The 20986-nt window shown below is 37.3% G+C and overlaps 1 long non-coding RNA gene across 2 annotated transcripts in view; it reads right to left on the bottom strand.

Moving 5' to 3' along the window:
• Positions 1–20986, bottom strand: part of LOC139079102 (uncharacterized) — a 66483-nt gene that overhangs the window by 11191 nt on the left and 34306 nt on the right. Inside the window, exon 5 of one of the 2 annotated variants that reach the window (XR_011532411.1) lies at positions 13624–13766. This is a non-coding gene — a long non-coding RNA (uncharacterized lncRNA). Of the gene's footprint in view, positions 1–13509; positions 13767–20986 lie in introns of those variants that run through there. The other variant, XR_011532409.1, reaches the window with a different exon arrangement.

Genomic DNA, 20986 nt, shown 5'->3' with positions numbered 1-20986 from the left:
CCTAACCCAATTCTAGTCATTACTCCAACTGTCTATGAGAGTTAATAATTTCTTATATTAAACTTCTGTTCAAATTACCATGTGGTTTTGGTCTCCTGATTGGATCCTGCCTGACACAGAACTGAAATAATAATAGTCCAGGAGATAAACACACAAGATGGGGGTAATTTTTAACCTTACACTGCTCACAGTGAAGAAGAGGCACAATATTTGGTGGATGTCCTTGGATTATGAAGGTAATATGTGCCACATTTCTTGTCATTTTCTAACTCAGTCACCAAGTAGCCCAAAAGATTGCCAGTTTTGAGTGGATTCCTTAACAAATCCAGGCCAAGTGCAACCCTCCCTGCCATTTGGACTTTGTGACTCAAAAGATCCAGTGAGATTTGAAGTATCTGTGTTAGATAGGCATATATATCCTTTATTATTCCTCAGGATTGGGAGTCAGGAATTTGAAAAGGGCACAACTGGGATGGCTCATTTCTGCCCTTTTTTTTTTGAGGAAGGTTAGCCCTGAGCTAACTACTGCCAGTCCTCCTCTTTTTACTGAGGAAGCCTAGCCCTGAGCTAACATCTGTGCCCGTCTTCCTCTACTTTATATGTGGGACGCCTACCACAGCATGGTGTGCCAAGCGGTGCCACATCCACACCCAGGATCTGAACTGGTGAACCCCAGGCCACCGAGAAGCAGAACATGCGAAATTAACTGCTGTGCCACCAGGCCGGCCCCTGCCCTACTTTGTGAATGCTGGTGTTGGCGTGTCTGAGATGGCTTCTTCACTCACATAACTGGTACCTCAGCTAGAATAGTTCAAATCGCTGGAGAGTAAGTAGAGTAAGCAGACTCAAGTGACATCATTTGTCTGGGGCCATGGTGCTCACAATCACCTAGGTTCCTCAATTTTCCTCCAGTCTCAATGCCTCTTCCTCTCCATGTCACCTCTCCAACATGGCAGCTGGAGTTCTTCTGTAGCAGCTCAGGGCTCTCAAGTGGTAAAAAAATAAATGAGGGCTACCAAATCTTCTTAATGCCTGAACTCAGAAGTCCTAGGCCTCTAACCTACATTATAGTGTTCAAAGCAGTCTTTAAGCCAGTCCATAGTCAAGGGAAAGAGCTACACAAGAGTGTGAATATGGCATGATCCATTGGCAATGAACAATGTAACAGACTACTAATTTACCCTCTATCATGTAATGATTCATGTTCTTCCCACAAGTAAAATACGCTCAGTCACTCCCATTACCTCTAAAACCTCATCCCATTACAGAATTAGGCTCTGGTTTGAAGTACAAGATATCATGACTTAAATAAAGTCCAAGTGTGCATGAGGATCCTCACATACAATTCTTCTTTCAATTTGAAGACCTAGGAACCAAGAAGACAAATTATTTCCCCTTGTATACACGTATATGTTTCCTTGTATATATGTATACACCCACATACAATAGAGAGACAGAGATAGGTCAACCACAAGACACAGTCCTGTTCAAAAATAAGGATAAAAATGAGAGGTATAGGGCTTCCAGTTTTTGATTTCACACATAAGGAGCTTGAAAGTAGCCACTCAATCCTAATAAAAAGTAAAAGCTGAACAAAAAAAAATCAGCAGCACTTTTTGCATCTCTAAGAGAGGGGAGGACACAGGAGAACCCACTGTGCCCCAAGATTAGAAAGAGAGATAGGTAAATACAGGCAGTCATAGCTTACAAAATCAGAGACTCAGAAGCAAAAGCCACCATGGGAAGCAGTGCCAGGATAGGAAAACCTGAGCTGTAATTGATGAATTCCTGGAGGCTCACTGCAGACAACTGTGAGAGTTAGAAAATCCAGGAAGACCCAGTCACAGAGAGGGCCCCCCAATATCAAGAGATTTACCTCCAGGACCTAGATTAGATTCCCACAATAAATATCAGGAAAAAAATTCCCTCAGGCTTCTGGCAGGGAGAGGGAAAAAGGAACCATTTTGTAATGTACTAGAGTGCTCTGTTCTTCTCAACAAGGCCTGCCTTCAGGGGAAACTGGTTAACTAGAGCCTAACCTGATGCAGTATTATCAAAGCCTAACTGACCCGGGGAAGGGAAATACTCAACTCTAGTCAGCTCTAGATTTCCACATGGAAGAAGAGAAATGCTCAACTGCAGCCAATTCTAGCCATCCTGTCCCACTTAAGGGAGTAGGAAAAAAAACTGAGGAGAACATGTGAAGTTCACAGTACAGAGGCACTCACTAAAAGACTAAGACCTAATCATGGGACTAAAGAAAGCTCCCTCCCCCAACACATTACAACCACATTTCTACAGGCCTATTTATATGCCTGGTACATCATGTCTGGCTATGGACACGAAAAAGGTCCTTAGAAAGGACTATCTAGTCCTTTCACTAAGATCAAGAACAAGGCAAGGATGTCCCCTCTCACTCTGCTCATTCTTTTCAATGTCACACTGGAAGTCCTAGCTAATGCAATAAGACAAGAAAGGGAAACAAAAGGCATATAGATTGGGAAGGAAGAAATAAAACTCTTTCTTCACAGATGACATAATTGTCTAAATAGAAAATCTTTAAAAATGAACAAAAAACCCTCCTGCAACTAATATGCAATCATAGCAAGACTGCAGGTTGCAAGATGAATATAAAAAGGCTTAAAAAGTCAATTGCTTTCTTACACACTAACAATAAACAATTAGATTTTGATATTTAAAATACAATACCAGCATGTGATGTCAGCATCATCATGAAGTGAGCTCTTTGCTTAGTCTCTCCCCACTAAGATATAATGAAAAGGACATTCATAAACCAACAGAGGATATTCACACAACACATTAGACATCTAAGAGATCCACACAGCCATAGATCTGACGGTGGAGATGCCAGACCTCCTGGAAAGCAGTGGAAGGAGGTAAGGGGATCTCCTCTCCCTCCCAAACAGCAGTGACCTAGGGCATGGGACCTTGTGTGGTGGCTGGCACATGACTCTCAGAGGAGGGGGTGGGAAAGGGCAGCCCTCTGTGGGAACACCTTCGCTCTCAGACTTGCCTCCCAGCTCATAGGAATGCTCCACACTGAGGAGGCTAAGCAATCACAGGGGCAGAGCAGCCCAGGAGGGTAGAAAGCCAGTGAAGAGCAGGAGTGCCTGGGATCACATGCATGAAAGAAAGCGCCCCTCCCCACTGCCCCCCCAATGCACCAGCTCAACTGGTTAGCCAAAGCAGGGGACCCCCCCCCACCAGAGCTCCTGCGCACCTAACTGTATAAAGCAGTAGCAGCCAGCAGGCAAATACAGACAGACCCTGCCAGCACAGCTTCCAACAGAATGGCACAGCTGCCAAGGATCATAGCAGGCTCAGAAAACACAGCTCCTACCCCCAGCCCCATGGCAGCAAGTGGAATCTGTGACCAGATACTACTATTACGCAACAGCACAAGTCCACCCCATCAAATAGCATAAAGAGGTATATTAACACCCAAGAAAATGACAAATACCCAGAAATCAATCCTGAAGTCACAGAAATTTACAATCTAAATGACAGAGAATTCAAAATAGTTATCATAAAGAAACTCAATGGGTTACAAGAAAACTCAAAAAGACACTTCAGTGAAATCAGGAATAAAATTAATGAACAAAGGGAATTCTTCACAAGAGAGATTGAAACTATTAAAAAAAAACAATCAGAAATCTTGGAGATGAAAAACATCATGATAGAGACAAAGAAAAACCTGGAATCCTTAAATAACAGAGCTGGTTTATGGAGGACAGAATTAGTAATTTAGAGGACAGAAATATAGAAATGCTCCAGGTGGAGGAGGAGGGAGAACTAAGACTAAAAAGAAATGAAGAAATTCTCTGAGAAATATCAAACTCAATTAGGAAATGCAACATAAGGATTATATGTATTCTACAGGGAGAAGCGAAGGAGAAAGGAACAAAGAGCTTGTTCAGAGAATAATAGCTGAGACTATCCCAAATCTGCAAAGGAGATAGAATTACATGTAAATGAAGCTATTAGAACTCTTAAATACATCAATGTAAAAATGCCTTCTCCAAGGTATATATTAGTAAAACTGGCAAAAGTCAATGACAAATAAAAAATATTAAGGGCAGCAAGGCAGAAGAAAATAACCTACAAAGGAACCACTATCAGGCTTTCAGCAGATTTCTCAGCAGAAAACTTACAGGCTAGGAGAGAGTGGAAAGATATATAAAAAATTCTGAAAGACAAAAACTTTCAGCCAAGAATACTCTATCCAGCAATAATATCCTTCAGATACAATGGAGAAATAATAACTTTCCCAGATAAACAAAGTTGAGGGAGTTTATCACCACAAGACCCCCCCATACAAGAAATGATCAAGAAGGCCCTCATACCTAAAAGAAAAAAGAAAAGAAAGAAAGAAAGGGTTTACAAAGCTTGGAGCAAGGAGATAAATAGCAGACAAAATCAGAAAAGTGCAGCTTTCTATCAGAATAGGTTTGCAAACAGTTAATTATAACATTAAAGATAAAGGGAAGGAAAACACAAAAAATAACTATAACCACTTCATTTTAACCACAAACTCACAACACAAAATGGAATAAGTTGTGACAACAACAATTTAGACAGGGAAGAGGAAAGGGATGGAAACTGCTTAGTCTGAGAAAATAAGAGGCTATCAGAAAACAGACTATCTCATCTATGAGATCTTTTATACAAACCTCACGATAACTAGTAAACAAAAAATTTAGAATAGGGACACAAATGATGAGAAAATAAAGAGACACAAATAAAGAGAAAACTGAGAAAACCATCATAGACAATAACCAAATTGAATCGGCAATCAGAAATACGCAGGACAAGAAACAAGGGAAATACAGAACAACCGGAAAACAAGAGATAAAATGGTAATATTAAACCCTCATATATCAATAATCACTCTAAATGTAAATGGGTTGAATTCTCCAATCAAAATACACAGTTGGATGGACTGAAAAACAAGACCCTGCCTCCAGGAAACAATATGCTGCCTCCAGGAAACACTTCTCAGCTGTAAAGCTAAACACAGGCTCAGAGTGAAGGGGTGGAAGATGATACCACAAGCTAATGGCAAACAAAATAAAACAGGTGTTCCCGTACTTATGTCAGATAAAGTAGACTTCAAGATAAAACAGGCAATGAGAGACAAAGAGGGACAGTATATAATGATAACAGAGACATTCCACCAAGACGACATAACACATATAAACATATATGCACCTGACACAGGAGCACCAAAATACATAAAGCAACTATTAACAGACGTAAAAGGAGAAATCAACAGCAACACAATAATAGTAGGGGATCTCAACACCCCACTTACATCAATAGATAGATCATCCAGACAGAAAGTCAACAAGGAAATAATGGAACTAAACTAAAAGCTAGACCAGATGGACTTAATAGATATATATAGAACACTCCATCGAAACCAGCAGACTACACATTGTTCTCAAGTGCACATAGAACATTCTCAAAGATAGACCATATGTTGGGAAACAAGACAAGCCTCAATAAACTTAAGATGATTGAAATCATATCAAGCTTCTTTTCTGAACATAATGCTATGAAACTAGAAATAAACCACAAGAAAAAAGCTCGGAAAGTGACAAATACGTGGAGACTAAATAATATGCTGGTGAACAACAAATGGATTAATGAAGAAATTAAAGGAGAAATCAAAAAAATCTGGAGATAAATGAAAATGAAAATACACCATACCAACTCATGTGGGATGCAGCAAAAGCAGTCCTAAGAGGGAACTTCATAGCAATACACACCCACATTAACAAACAAGAAAAATCTCAAAGAAACAATCTTAAACTACACCTAACAGAACTAGAAAAAAAAAAAAAACAAAACAAAACCCAAAGTCAGCAGAAGGAGGGAAATAATAAAAATTAGAGCAGAAATAAATGAAATTGAAACCAAAAAAACAGTAGAAAGGATCAATTAAGAAACTAAGAGCTGGTTCTTTGAGAAGATGGACAAAACTGACAAACTCTTAGCCAGACTCACTAAGAAAAAAGAGAGAAGGCTCAAATAAATAAAATCAGAAGTAAAAAAGGAGAAATTACAACAGATATCACAGAAATGCAAAGGATTATAAGAGAATACTATGAAAAACTATATGCCAACAAATTGGACAATCCAGAAGAAATGGATAAATTCTTAGACTCATAGAACCTCCCAAAACTGTATCAAGAAGCAATAGAGAATCTGAATAGACCAATCACAAGTAAAGAGATTGAAACAGTAATCAAAAACCACCCAAAAAATAAAAGTCCAGGACAAGATGCCTTCTCTGGAGAATCCTACCAAACATTCAAAGAAGATTTAATACCTATCATTCTTAAACTATTCCAAAAAATTGAATAAGATGGAACACTTCCTAACACATTCTACAAGGCCAACATCACTGATCCCATGGCCAGACAAGAGCAACACAAAGAAGGAAAATTACAGGCCAATATCACTGACGAACATAGATGCAAAAATCCTCAACAAAATATTGGCAAACTGAATGCAGCAATAAATTAAAAGGATCAAACACCATTATCAAGTAGGATTTATACTAGGGATGCAGGGATGGTTCAACATCTGCAAAGCAATCAATGTGATATATCACATTAACAAAATGAGGACTAAAACTACATGATCATCTCAATATACGCAGAGAAAGCATTTGACAAGATACAACATCATTCACAGTAAGAACTCTCAACAAAATGGGCATAGAAGGAAAGTACCTCAACATAATTAAGGCCATATATGACAAACCCACAGCCAAAATCATACTCAATGGGGAAAAACTGAAAGCCATCCCTCTGAGAACATGAACAAGTCAAGGGTGCCCACTCTTACCACTCTTATTCAATATAGAACTGGAGGCTTTGGCCAGAGCAATTAGGCAAGAAAAAGAAATAAAAGGTATCCAAATTGGCAATGAAGAAGTGAAACTCTTGCTGTTGGCAGATGACATATTCTATATATAGAAAACCCTAAAGAATCCATCAGAAAAGTATTAGAAGTAATCAACAACTACAGCAAAGTTGCAGGGTACAAAACCAACTTACAAAAATCGGTTGCATTTCTATACTCTAATAACAAAACCAACAGAAAGAGAACTCAAGACTACAATCCCATTTACAATTACAACAAAAAGAATAAAACATCTAGGAACAAATTTAACCAAGGAGGTGAAAAACCTATACATTGAAAACTATGACATTATTGAAAGAAATTGATTATGACATAAAGAAATGGAATGATATTCCACGCACATGGATTGAAAGAATAAACATAGTTAAAATGTCCCTACCACCTAAAGCAATCTACAGATTCAATACAATCCAAATCAGAATCCCAATGACATTCTTCACAGAAATAGAACAAAAGAATCCTAAAATTCATATGGGGCAACAAAAGACCCCAAATAGCTAAAGCAATCCTGAAAAAAAAGAACAAAGCTGCAGACATCACAAGCCCTGACTTCAAAATATACCACAAAGATATAGTAATCAAAACAGCAGGGTACTGGTACAAAAACAGACACACTAATCAATGGAACAGAACTGAAAGCCCAGAAATGAAACCACACATCTATGGACAACTAATCTTCAACAAAGGAGCCAAGAACATACAATGGAAAAACGAAAGTCTTTTCAATAAATGGTGTTGGGAAAACTGGACAGGCACACGCAAAAGAATGAAAGTAGACCATTATCTTTCTCCATATACAAGAACTAACTTAAAATGGATTAAAGACTTGAAGGTAAGATATGAAACCATAAAACTCCTAGAAGAAAACATACTCAGTACACTATTTGATATTGGTCTTAGAAGGATCTTTTCAAATACCATGTCTACTTGGGCAAGGAAAACAAAAGAAAAAATGAACAAATGGGACTACATCAGACTCAAGAGCTTCTGCAAGGCAAAGGAAACCAAGAACAAAATGAAGACAACCCACCAACTGGGAGAAAATATTTGTAAATCATATACCTGACAAAGGGTTAATCTCCAAAATATATAAAGAACTCAGACAACTCAACAACAAAAAACCAAACAACCTAATTAAAAAATGGGCAGAGGATATGAGCAGACATTTTTCCAAAGAAGATATGCAAATGGCCAACATGCACATGAAAAGATGTTCAACATCACTAAACATTAGGGAAATGCAAATCAAAACTACAATGAGATTGAAGATACACAGATGGTCAATAGGCACATGAAAAGATGTTCAACATCACTAATCATCAGGGAAATGCAAATCAAAAGTACACTAAGATAGCACCTTATACCTGTTAAAATGTCTATATTCACTAAGACAAAAAATAACAAATGTTGGAGAGGTTGTGGAGGAACGGGAACCCTCATACACTGCTGGTGGGAATACAAACTGGTGCAGCCACTATGGAAAACAGTATGGAGATTTCTCAAAAAAATTAAAAATAGAAATACCATATGACCCAGATATCCCACTACAGGGTATCTATCCAAAGAACTTGAAATCAACAATTCAAAGAGACCTAGGCACTCCTATGTTGATTGTAGCATTCTTCGCAATAGCCAAGATGTGGAAGCAAGTCAAGTGCCCATCGAATGATGATTGGATGAAGAAGATGTGGTATGTATACACAATGGAATACCACTCAGCCTCAAAATACACAAAATCGCCCCATTTGCAACAACATGGATGGACCTTGAGGGTATGATGTTAAGCAAAATAAGTTAGACAGAGAAAGACAAACACCGTATGATTTCACTCATACATGGAAGACAAACACATGAACAAAGAGAACAGATTAGTGGTTACTAGAGGGGAAGGAGATTGGGGGGTGGGCATAAGGGGTAAAGGGGCACATATATATGGTGACTGACAAATAATAATGTACAACTGAAATTTCACAATGTTATAAACTATTATGACTTCAATTTAAAAAAATTAAAAATTAAAAAACAATTACCATTTACCTTAGAATCAAAAAAAAGGAAGAAATACCTGGGTTTAAATCTAACAAAACATATACAAAGAGGTCTTGGAGTTAACAGAGTAATTCTCCCTAATTTGATCTATATAGTAAGCATTACTACAGACAAATTCAATTTTTTTCATGGAACTTAACATGTTTACACTAAAATTCCTATGTTAGTATACAGAGTCAAAAATAGTCAATATGATTTTGAAGAGAAAGGACAAAATGAGGAGTTGTCTACCTGGTTTCAAGACTACTCATAAGGCAAAATAATTCTGACATTGTGCTATCCACAGGTAAGTAGACTAATGAAACAGAATGAATTAAAAGGTCCATGTGCATACATATGGACATTTTGTTTATGACAGAGGTGACATTACAAATCAGTGGGAAAAGGATGGACAAATAACCATCCATATGAAAAAAAAATAAAAGTTTTGTATGTGTAACTCACGACACATAAAGGTAAATTTTGGATGGACTAAATATCTATGTGTGAAAAATAAAATTACAAAAAACTATAGAAGACTTTCTTTTTTTTTAAAGATCTTATTTTTTCCTTTTTCTCCCCAAAGCCCACCGGTACATAGTTGTATATTCTTCGTTGTGGGTCCTTCTAGTTGTGGCATGTCGGACGCTGCCTCAGCGTGGTTTCACGAGCAGTGCCATGTCCGCACCCAGGATTCGAACCAACGAAACACTGGGCTGCCTGCAGCGGAGCACGCGAACCCAACCACTCGGCCACGGGGCCAGCCCCAGAAGACTTTCTTCATGACATAAAAATACTGTCTCTGCCAGGGTTTCAATTGGAGAAGCAGTGTGAGATACATATACACACACACACACAAAGATTTGTTATAGGCATTTGACCTTATGTGATTGTGGAAGCTGGTTAGCCAGGTTCTGTAGGCCTACTGTCTTCCAACATTATGTAGGAGCTTTAAGTCCACATGGCAGCAAGTCAGAAAGGCAAATAAATGTGAAGTGGGGAACAGCAAGAACAACCCAGAACTCATAGGCACGAGCTGGAACCAACAAGAACAGGCTAAAATCTTTGTCAGTTCTTGTTGCCTCTGACCTTGATGGTATAGGTGTCCTGTAGAAACGGGAGCTCTTCTTCATGGAGCTAAAACACACATATCTGACTGAGGTGTTAGAGAAGCTAAAGGAGGAGCCAGGAAAAAATAAATCATTTACAGCCTGACTCCTGCTTCCTGCCACTGAGGTTCTTTATCAGATATATGATAAAAGTGTACGAGTTACAAATGACTGTTGTTTAACTTCAGCCCACCAAATCTCACACAAGAGTCTCTCTTTTGGCCTACCTAGCTGGAAACCCATAGAAGGAAATTCCGGGAAATGTAGTTCAGCCTAGTGAAACTGACACATTATAAAGCCACCATAATTAGGAAAGAATTTCTTATAACCACCCCAAAAGGGCACAAATCATAGAAGAAAAGACAGATCAAAATTAACATTATAAGCTCCCGGATGTCAAAAGGTACAATAAACAGGGCCAGCTCTGTGACCTGGTGGTGAAGTTCAGCACACTCCACTTCAGCAGCCTGGGTTCGTGAGTTCGGATCCTGGGCACAGACTTACTCATCAGCCATGCTGTGGCAGCAACCCACACACAAAAACAGAGGAAGACTGGCAGATGTTAGCTCAGGGCCAATCTTCCTCAGCAAAAAAAAAAAAAAAGATACAATAAACAAAATTAGAAGATAATCCTCATACTGGTAAAAGAAATTTGAAATCTTTTTAATCCCAAAAGTATTCCTATCTAGAATATTTTAAAAGTTCATTCACATCAATAAGAAAAAGTCAAGGGACCAAACAGATAAACAGACAATTCAGGGAAGGAAAATCTATAATAGACAATGAAAAGATGATTGACCTCATTAATAAATCAGAAAATTAAATTAAATTAAATTAAATTAAAATTAAATAACAATAGTCTCCAGATTGGCAAAATGTAGTAAATCTGAAAACACTAAGAATTAGTGAGGATTGAGGGAAAGTACAGTCATAAGTTGATGTTAAAGTACATACCGGTAAAACCACTTTGAAGAGGTAATTTAACAATATGTACTATATGCGAAGATGTATGTACTATAGAACACAGCAATTTCACTTCCAGGTTTCTAACAAAAAAACTTGCACATAAATATAAGGAGACATGAAAAGGGATGTTTATTGGAATACTTTTGACACCAAAAAAGTGACATTAACCTAATAGACCCTCAGTTGGAGATAGAAAATAGACTGTTTATTCATACAATAGAATCTATTGTTAAATTAATTAAGCAAGGAGGCCATTAGGCTGAGGTGGTTCTAATGCCTTAGCAGCCTACCTAAGCAAACTAAAACCTAAGCCCAAAATGTTTCAAGGTTAAGAAATCAAAACCTAAGGACAACCAATCACAAACAGCCAACTAGCCCTTTCCAAATAAGGCAACCCTTTAACTGTAGCTAAGCAAATAATTTCCTTGCTTTGCTTCTGCCTCTTCTCTATGAAAGTCTTTCCCCTAGATCCTGTTGGTGGAGCACTCCTAATCACTTCTGGTTTGGCACTGCCCAATTCGAATCAACTTTTGCTCAAACAAACTCTTAAAATTTTTAATATGTCTATCTTTTAACACTATATAACAATTAAAATAAATTAACTGTATCTAGTGTACCACTGTGGATAAATTTCAAAAAATAATGTTAATAAAGTTTCAATAGGATATGCAAAAGGATACATACAGCAAGATAATGTAAACTTCTGAGCACATATCAATAGCTTACATATATATATATATGATATATACATATGCATATATATTCTGGATATATACATATGCAGTAAAAAATATGCATAGAAATGATAAATCCCAACCCCAGAATACTACTGTAGTTCCATTTGGTGCAAGAGAGAAAAGGATATGCTAGGAGAGTGAAACTTTATCTCAGTAACATTTATTTATTACCTATTTTTTTTTAATTTTTTTTTTTTTTGAGGAAGATTAACCCTGAGCTAACATCTGCCACCAATCCTCCTCTTTTTTGCTGAGGAAGACTGGTCCAGAGCTAACATCTGTACCTATCTTCTTCTACTTTATATGTGGGACACCTGCCACAGCATGGCTTGACAAGCAGTGGGTAGCTCCGCACCTGGGATCCAAACTGGCGAATTCTAAGCCACTGAAGCAGAATGTGCGAACTTAACTACTGCACAACTGGGTCGGCCCCTATTTACTTATTTATAAGAGAGATCTGCTAAAATTTCTAAATCTGTAATCTGTGGTAGGTACATAAATGTCTATTACACTATTTTCTGAACTTCTATATACTTACAATATTTCATAATTTAAAAAAATACTTTAAGAAAAAATTAAGGTGCACGAGAAATTTGTCTTTCACAGTCTCATACATAGGGAGTCCACTTAACAGTTGAAGGCCTTGAAAACAATTATGGGACCATCCTCATTACTTACAATTAAATCAACATGGAAAAACTTGTCAAGCAGAATATTGAGAAGAGTTAAAATCTATACAAAGACTGGAAAGAATCAAACAATATAATTCTAAACAAAATAATTTCTACTAACATGCAATGGATTTTGTGTGCAACCTTTGTATGTAATATCTCTTGAAGGATACACAAGAAACTGGTAACCAGCAATTGCTTTGTTTAGAGAAACAGAGGAACCAGTAAGCAGGAGTGGGAAACTTTTCACTGGGTTCCACTCTGTAATGCTTGAATTTTTTACAGTTTAAACTTTCCCAAAGTATGCAATTTCATATATGTAAAAGAAAAAAGGAATTAAATATTTTCCTTGATAGTATCTTTCTTCTTTTTAAATGTAAATGCTCTGGGAAGAAGAACACAATGAATCTACAATATTCTGGGGTAAATTAGTTTACAGATGACATTCTTCTATAACAGAGTGGCAAAAACCTGCCACAAATGCCACTACTTACTACTCCATTGCCCTTGACAGACATTGCTAATCTATGTGGCACTCTTTCCTGTTGAACCTAAAAACCTCAACAGAAGGCACCAGGCAGCCATTTGTCAATTGATCAAAGACTGCACTCTAGATGATACTTGCCATACTTACTTGATACTCTGCTCTATATTATGAATAAATTTGAAGAAGTGAAGAAAAAACGTAGAAGAAATTTTGACCTTCAATGGAAAACTATGCATTGTCTACAAGATACCACTTTAGGTTATCTGATTTTAGTCTTTCATTGTCTTTGAGCTATTTTTACAACTCTGTAAAATGTAGGTAACTGATAAAAATGCAAATTCTGTCCTGTCAGATAGAGATTTATTGGACTTCCCTCCCCAACTCTGGAAAAACCAGCTTTGCCTTCATTTGGGTGTTTGTTTCAATACTACTGATCTACAAATCCGTCTGTTTTACAGATTCTCTTTTGACCACTTATAACATCTGCCTGGTTTTCTCATTGAACCAGTTAAACAAAATCTTTAACACATGTTCATTTTATATCTGTATGAGAGTCATGATTTTACTTTTTTTTCTCTTTTAATTATCTTTTATCACACTGTAGGGTAAAAGAATGAAAGGGGATATGTCAAAAGAGCATGACAGGCCCCTTCATTACGGCAAACTTCACTTACTGTAATACTTTATAGGAAGATTTCCTGCCCTGCTATTCAAAGGAATATTCCAGCAGTGTAGAAAGCTCAGGTGACCAGACTCAAGGGATTTTTTTCTTCAAATACATCAACATGGATGAAAGGAGAGATATCTGAGCAGCAATCTAGAGAATGACCAAAATTAACATTCAAAATCTTTACTCTTCTCTTGTCCACAGGGGCACTGCAATAAATACTAGTTATATAATATTCATAGGCACAAGCTAAAAGCATGTTTTCTCTTAAGGTTTCTGAAATCTTAAAAGCATTTATTTTCTTTTAAAATTTTTGAAATGTTTGCTTATTTCTAGCAGGTTCCTTCCAGACCAGCTTTGGCCATGTGGCTTTAAGTCCATTCAAAGGATTCTGGGAGCAGGCTGAGAATACCAGACTTTCCAAATGGGAAAGTTTATGTATGCCATTAAATACCTATCCCCCACACTCCCTACCCAAGCCACCTCTCACCCAATTCAAGAGCTTTATTTCTATACCAAGGGAGTAGCAAAGGCATGTGGTGATCCTCTGGTTTTAGACCAGTAGGCAGTATGAGAAAGAACCCCCTATTTCTAAAACATTAAGCCATAATTTTAGTTAACTCTGACTAACTGCTTAAGATAAGACAGCAAAAGATACTTCAAATAATTTTTTAAAGAAACACATAAACAATGCTAGGCCCTGGTTTTTACAAAGTAGGTATCTAATTAAAGCTTTTTGAGTCCCTATTCTACACCACGGTCCCAAACCTGCTTCTTAGAGTTACTTTTAATGGCAGAGCTTTCACAGAGAATGGAAAAGAGAAAGGAAGACAGGATTTGTAAATACATAGCCACAAAGGTCTGAGCTCATCCTCAGTGACTCCTGGGCACACTCTTGGAGAGGGGCTGGGCCAATTAAGGTGATTGTGAAGGTCATAATCACTGTGAGCTTGCCGGGAAGTTCATGTGAATATTTGAATATTAATGCATGTAATATATGCGGAATGAATTTTCAGAAGCCAGACTACATTGTTTACACAGCCTTGGAAATCTCCTCACCAACTAGCTTGTGTGTGTGCAGTTCTGAACACAGAAACAAAAGGAGTAGTTAAGACCATGTTTAATGGGGTCCTAAAAGCAAATTTTCCATATGGAACAGCCATGATCAGAAAGATAGCAATTTCACTTTTGGTAAAAATGGTATTTTTTCCTTTAGATTCTCTTCTTATCTCCCCTTTCAGCTACCCATTCTCAAAGACCATTTGGTTGTTGCTAAAATTAATTACTGTTCACTTAAAACTAAACAAAATTTACTTGGTACCAGGCGTATCGGTTGCTTTCACATTTTATTAACTCCACGTTTAGATGAGAAAATTGATGCAGAGAAGGTGAATCACTGGTCAGCCCAAGGTCACAAATGATAGGTTAAAGGTTTAAACTCACATATCCTGACTGGGTTTTGTCTGCCAGGCAGATCCCTAAAGTAATTTTGTTTAAATATCTTTAGTATTTTCCTTTTAGAGGTATTCGTATTGGAGAATTTTATGCACTGCAGTTTGGCATCTTTCCATGCCTGCACACAGGCAGCCGTATATTGCCCCAAAATACATCTCAAATTTATATACTCATCTCCATTCCCATTATCATCACCCTAGTTTAAGACAAAATCATCTCTCACCTGAACTACTGCAGTTTGCTAACGAGTCTCCCTGTTTCACAATTTCCTTCCTTACAATTTTTTTTCCTTAACATAAATCAGATCATGTAATGTTACTGTTAAATTTGTTCAATGATTTCCCATGACACTGAGAATAAAATTCAAATTCCTGACCATGACCTACATGACTTGATTCCTGGCCCATTTCTCCAATGTCACATCCTACTTTTACTACTCTCTTACCAACTATATATACTGCAGCCACACTGGCCTTCTTTCCATTTAGTAAATACATCAAATCAATTCTGTCTCAGACCCTTTGCACTAGCTATTCCAGTTTCTTGCCAATTGAAGTTTTAGCTCAAATGTTACTTCCTCAGGGAAGCCTTGCTCCCTAGCAAGTCCTTTATTTTAGTTTCTTTATTTTGCTTATTACTATGAAATCTCATTTGTTACTTATTTTCTGTCCCCCTCTTTTAGAACTGTCTTGTCTATTCACCACTGTATCCCTTGCTTATGAAAAATTCAACAAATATTTGTTGAATATATGAATATGTGAATGAATAAAGTTGCCAAGGTTCAACTGGTAACATTTCACAAAGAGTTATAGCATGTTGGTAGGGGATGGACATCAAGGAAGAGAATTTTGTTCTTAAGGAGAGTGACCTGTCCAAACCCTTTAAGAATTTGTTTACGCACAAAATTTTCACAAGCAATTCCCTCAAGTTCATCCATGACTCCCTTCAAGGCCAAGGAACCCAAGTTTAGAACCCCTGTTTTAGCATACTGTCAAAATATATTATCTTGGCTTATGCAATGCTGAATAATTTGACTTTTCTTTAGTTCTCTTCCCTCCTCCTTTGCCATCTCTTTGCAATCTAAATTCAAACCACACTGGACTATTTTCAGTTCTAGACTCTTACTAGGATTTCACTTGCCTCTAGACTTTTCTCTTCCCTCTATCTGGAATCCTCTCCAAACCCCCACCCCTCACTTTCATCTGTCTCTCACTCATTTTTTAGATCACTACTTAGACATCATTTCCTCTGGGAAGTCTTCCCTGATAATTATGAGTTTGGGGCCTAAAAGAGCTTCCACAGTTTATTCTGTACTTCTCCTATCAAAACACTTCCACTTCCACCAAGCACTATGATTGTCAGTTTATATTATATACACCTGTAAGCTCAGGGAATATGTCTGTTTCATTCACCATGGTATTAATAGTACTAGTACAATGCCTCACACAATGAAAGGCCTAATTAATATTAGAGAATTAAAATAAACTCATTTTTCTTGGCCTCCTACTTATTTCTTGTAAATGGTGGTTATTTCAAATCAGAAAATAGATACGACTAACAATCATTTTATAGGACCTTCAAATTAGAGGTTTCAAATTTGGTCATAAATTTTGTTTCTGAATTTAAGGAAAAGCTTTTCAAAGACTAATACAGGCTGTGTCAATATTTGTGTCTTTCAAATGTTTTGAAATAGTAAAATAAAATGTAGTGAAACAAGTAATACGTGTAGTTGCAGGAAAAACATAAGTTTCTCCACTATCACATTCATATTCATACTGAATTTGCCTGTCTGTGGGATGCTTATTGCTATCTAACAAAAACCGAAGAGGCTGTATAAATCACTCAGTCTGCTTCTAAACTAAACCAGCTTAAAGATTTTCACGGCCAAGGTAAAACAAAGCAATAATATAACATGAATGTATACTGGGGGAGACCATTGAACCTGATGAATTAACAGTATGATCAGGAAGCAGAACTAGCAAGGAACTTAGGGTAATAACAAACATTGGTACTAATCTTCTCTACATGGCTTCCTCTATGTTTTCATAGTAACAAAAACTCTGAATGGCAAAGGATTTTAATACTACTCTACTAAAGAAAAGCTCCTAATAACACTACACTCTTCTAGCCACATTCATCTCCAGAGGGCCTTAAATACACCCCCTTTTCTTGTTTCATATATTCATGGGGACCCCAACAAAGGAGTGGCTCTGTACTCAGAATTCCCAATGCAACAGTTCTAGCATTATGGAGGAGAACCATCATTTTGGAAAAAACATGTGTGATTCCTAAAACAACTCATTTTTTAGTTTATATGAGAACCAGAGATGAAATATGAATATGAGCAAAATAAGCGGAATCACAATTCAGAGACATGGCTTGGAAAAACAAAATAAAAAGATGTGTTTACATAAATTATAAGCGCTCCAGGGCTGGGATATTATTCTTTCTCCAGCACTGTCAACCATTTATAAAGCATTGTGTACACTTGTGGCAATGTAGAATGAATAATAATAATTAATACAGTATGTTTGTGCTGAATCCTACAGACTTCTTCTTATCAGATTCCTGCAGCCTACTTTTTTTTTTAAGTCAATTCATAATTGACCATATGTATTTTCCAATCCTTGCTTCTTAGGCTTCCTTCTCTCTTATAAACTCACTAGTGATTATTTTAGACAAATATCTGCTATATCATTACCAGCAAGGCATGGACTTCAAAGAGTCCAGCTTGGATAGTGTTGAAATGATTGGGATGTTGGCCAAGAGCTTTAACCTCAAAGGGGTGTGATTTTAGTGATTTCTGGTTTCAGATGGCTCAGAAATGGAGAAAAGAAAATGGGGAATGGAGCAGAGGACTAAGGAGAAGAGAGGATAGAGAAATTAATCACAAAACCATACAGTATCATTTAAAATACCAAGACATATGAATTCAAAGGTATCTTTTTTGACCTTCTTAGGCATTTATTTGTTGAAGGAATCAACAAATGAATGTGAAGCCTCCCTATGTAAACAGTTTCTAACTGACTTCCTGATCCAAATAATTTTTCCCTCTCCAATCTATCCCACACACTTCTACCAGAACAATCTTCCAAGAGTCGAGTTCCAGCAATAATTTTCCTTTAATTTTAAAAGAAAATCCAGCTAATCACTTCCTGCACAATAACTCAGCGTGGCCCACAATGTCCTGGGCCTACCTTTCTAGCCCCATCTCCTTCCTCCCCCCTCCACATGCCCTATGTGCACAACATCAATCCTCCCTGAATTTCCTCAGACATCCCTGGCTCTTCAATATCTCAGTGCCTTTGTCTCTGTTACTCTCTAACACTCTTTCTCACTTTGTGAACCTGAAAAACGTACTCAGCACTCAACATGCAGAACAAATGTCACCTCCTCCATGCTATCTTTCCAGACCCTCCTCCTATTGAGTTAGCTGCTTCCTCCTCATCAACTCTTAGTCCATGTAACCACACTTGCATGTCATTTGCTTTACATGGCAGGCAGTCTCTTTCAATAGACCAAGCTCATGGGCAGAGATGATCTTCTCCAGCCCTGGGTCAAGCATAGTGTCTGACATACAGTAGATACTCAGTAAATATTTGTTTAATAAAAACACTGAAATAAAATATTAAAATTATATTTTCTTAGAAGGTAATATAATGAAACTCCTGGTAATGAAAATTGCTCACTGCCCTTAGCATTTGCCTCCAAACAGAATAATAAACATTAAATGTCTGGTAGAAACAATTAGCCTCTAAAGCAGGTGCTGGTTCAATCCCTTAACACATTCTACACAGAGGTCCCATTCTGGATTTCATTTAGTTCGTGAAACCCAGAAAGAGACTTCTACGCCCACTCCAGCAGTGAGCATAAACAATACCAAGAGCTAAATCCAGCAGCCTTTAAGTGCACTTAAGTCGGTCATTCAAAGTCAAGGGAAATTATGCATACATGAGAAGTAGGAGGGGAGGGCAGATGAGAAAGGTGACTTGCTGCTTCTTGGAAAACAGGAAAAAGACCACAAAGGTTCAGTTCCTGAGAAAATTGTCACCTATTTGCTGTCACTTTTTCATCTTCATAGGAATTTATTGGATTAGGAAAGACCTTTGCTACTCCACATTCTCCCAAGCTCCCAGTTGCCTTTGCATTAACTAATGTCTGAGCTTCCTGGTTAATTGTGGCAGGCGAGCAGCAGGCTGCACAGATGTCAGATGTCATACTCTATCAGATGAAGAGGTTCTTGCCTCAGGCTGTTTATATATGACCTACCAGGATTTCCTGCTGCATGATGAAATAATTAGGGGTCCGCCATGCAGGGAATAATGTTGCAAGTAAGTTGTAACAGCATTACATTAGAAAACAAAAATGAAACGTTTGGCCTTATCGGCATCAGAATTTTACTGAGGTTTATTGTGAACATTTTGTTCCTTATTTTTATAATATTCATGTGGGTGCTAATTTTAATATTCACTGAAGAACACAATGAGTTTAGCAAGGCTTTCTTTAATGCTTGTGCTCCAATTTGAGGAAAGAGTAAATTAAATGGGGGGAGATGTCTTTTTTTTGTGTTTAATTTTCTAAATAAAGTTTGTCTTTTTCCTCTTATAACCAATTCTACAGACTCAACAAAGTCTGAATGGTCTTTAAAAGAAAATAGTGATATTTTCTAAATTCATCAATTCTTAAGTCTTACTGAATTCTAACTTCTGACTCTCTGACCCAGAAAATAAGTAAGCATTCATTTATAATACTTAATATTTGCAATATTTTTAAATGTTTTTATCCATAAAAGCATACTTTGAGACTATCAGCTCTTATCCGCACACGGTTTCCATGATTCAAGGGAATTATCCTATATACAAACATGATTCAAGATTAAGAACAAAAATTCTAAGCAACTTTGATCATTTAAATTAAAAGGTTAGCAATGATCTCGTGAATTCTAGAGACACAGCTGGATACACCAGACGATTCAGATCAAGTTATCTTAGCATGTTTTCCACTATCACCCTATGCACCCCTGTGCTTTAGTTCTTAACACCTTCCCTAATAAGACTGCAAACTCCCTGAGGGCTGCTTGTCTTATGCATTTTTCCATCTCCTGTTTCTAGTAGAGTATTTAGCACAAGTAAGTACTCAACAAATTTTTGTTAAGCTGAATGATACAGTGTGGAGTGAGGAATGAAGAACAAGGGATTAAGAAAAAGGTAATGATCAGGATGAATTCCTCACTTCTCCATATTTTTTCCTGTGTAGATACAATATAATCTTTCTATGTAGGTACAATGTCATCTTTCTGCCCCTCCACATCCCCCCTCCTATAATTCTTAAAAAGTTAATGGTTCCCAGCCCCCTCACTGAAAGTGGGCTTAATACAATGTGTTTATATGAGTATAACTCCTATCATAAATTACTTAAAAAATGAAAATCCATCTAAGCTTCATTGCTTGAAGACCATACACATATGAAAGTGGCCAGGTAGATTTCTGGAGAGCCTAGGGAACACAGCTTTAGAGTAGAAGAGAGGTTTCATATTGTATTTCTAGAAAAAAATTAAGAAAAACAAGAGACTCTGTGAGATGTATAAGAACAGCAAATAGTTCTTGTCCCAAACGTCAACTCTGATCCATTAATAATAGCTACCAAGAAAAGAGGTAGTGTCCAGCTTGTGTGACAATGTGCAGTAATTGATACATGGTGTCTGCCTTGGGCTTGGAACAAGTGACAATCTGAGTTCTATAACTATCTGCCATCCCAGCAGTTCCTCCTAACGACTAAGAAGGCTGCAGTTATTTTAGGGGAGAACTTGGGACAAAGAGACATTCAAACAAAGGATGTGTGAAGCAAAGCAAAAGTTCATTTAGGCACCATTATACCCACGTGTTGCCCTCCCTGCCTTGTTTAATAAACATTTA

This window comes from Equus przewalskii, chromosome 24 (genome assembly GCF_037783145.1).
Source record: "Equus przewalskii isolate Varuska chromosome 24, EquPr2, whole genome shotgun sequence".
In the NCBI taxonomy this organism is placed as follows: Eukaryota; Metazoa; Chordata; class Mammalia; order Perissodactyla; family Equidae; genus Equus; species Equus przewalskii.
The sequence above is the reverse complement of the archived record's forward strand: the minus strand, read 5'-3'. Positions and strand labels throughout refer to the sequence as shown.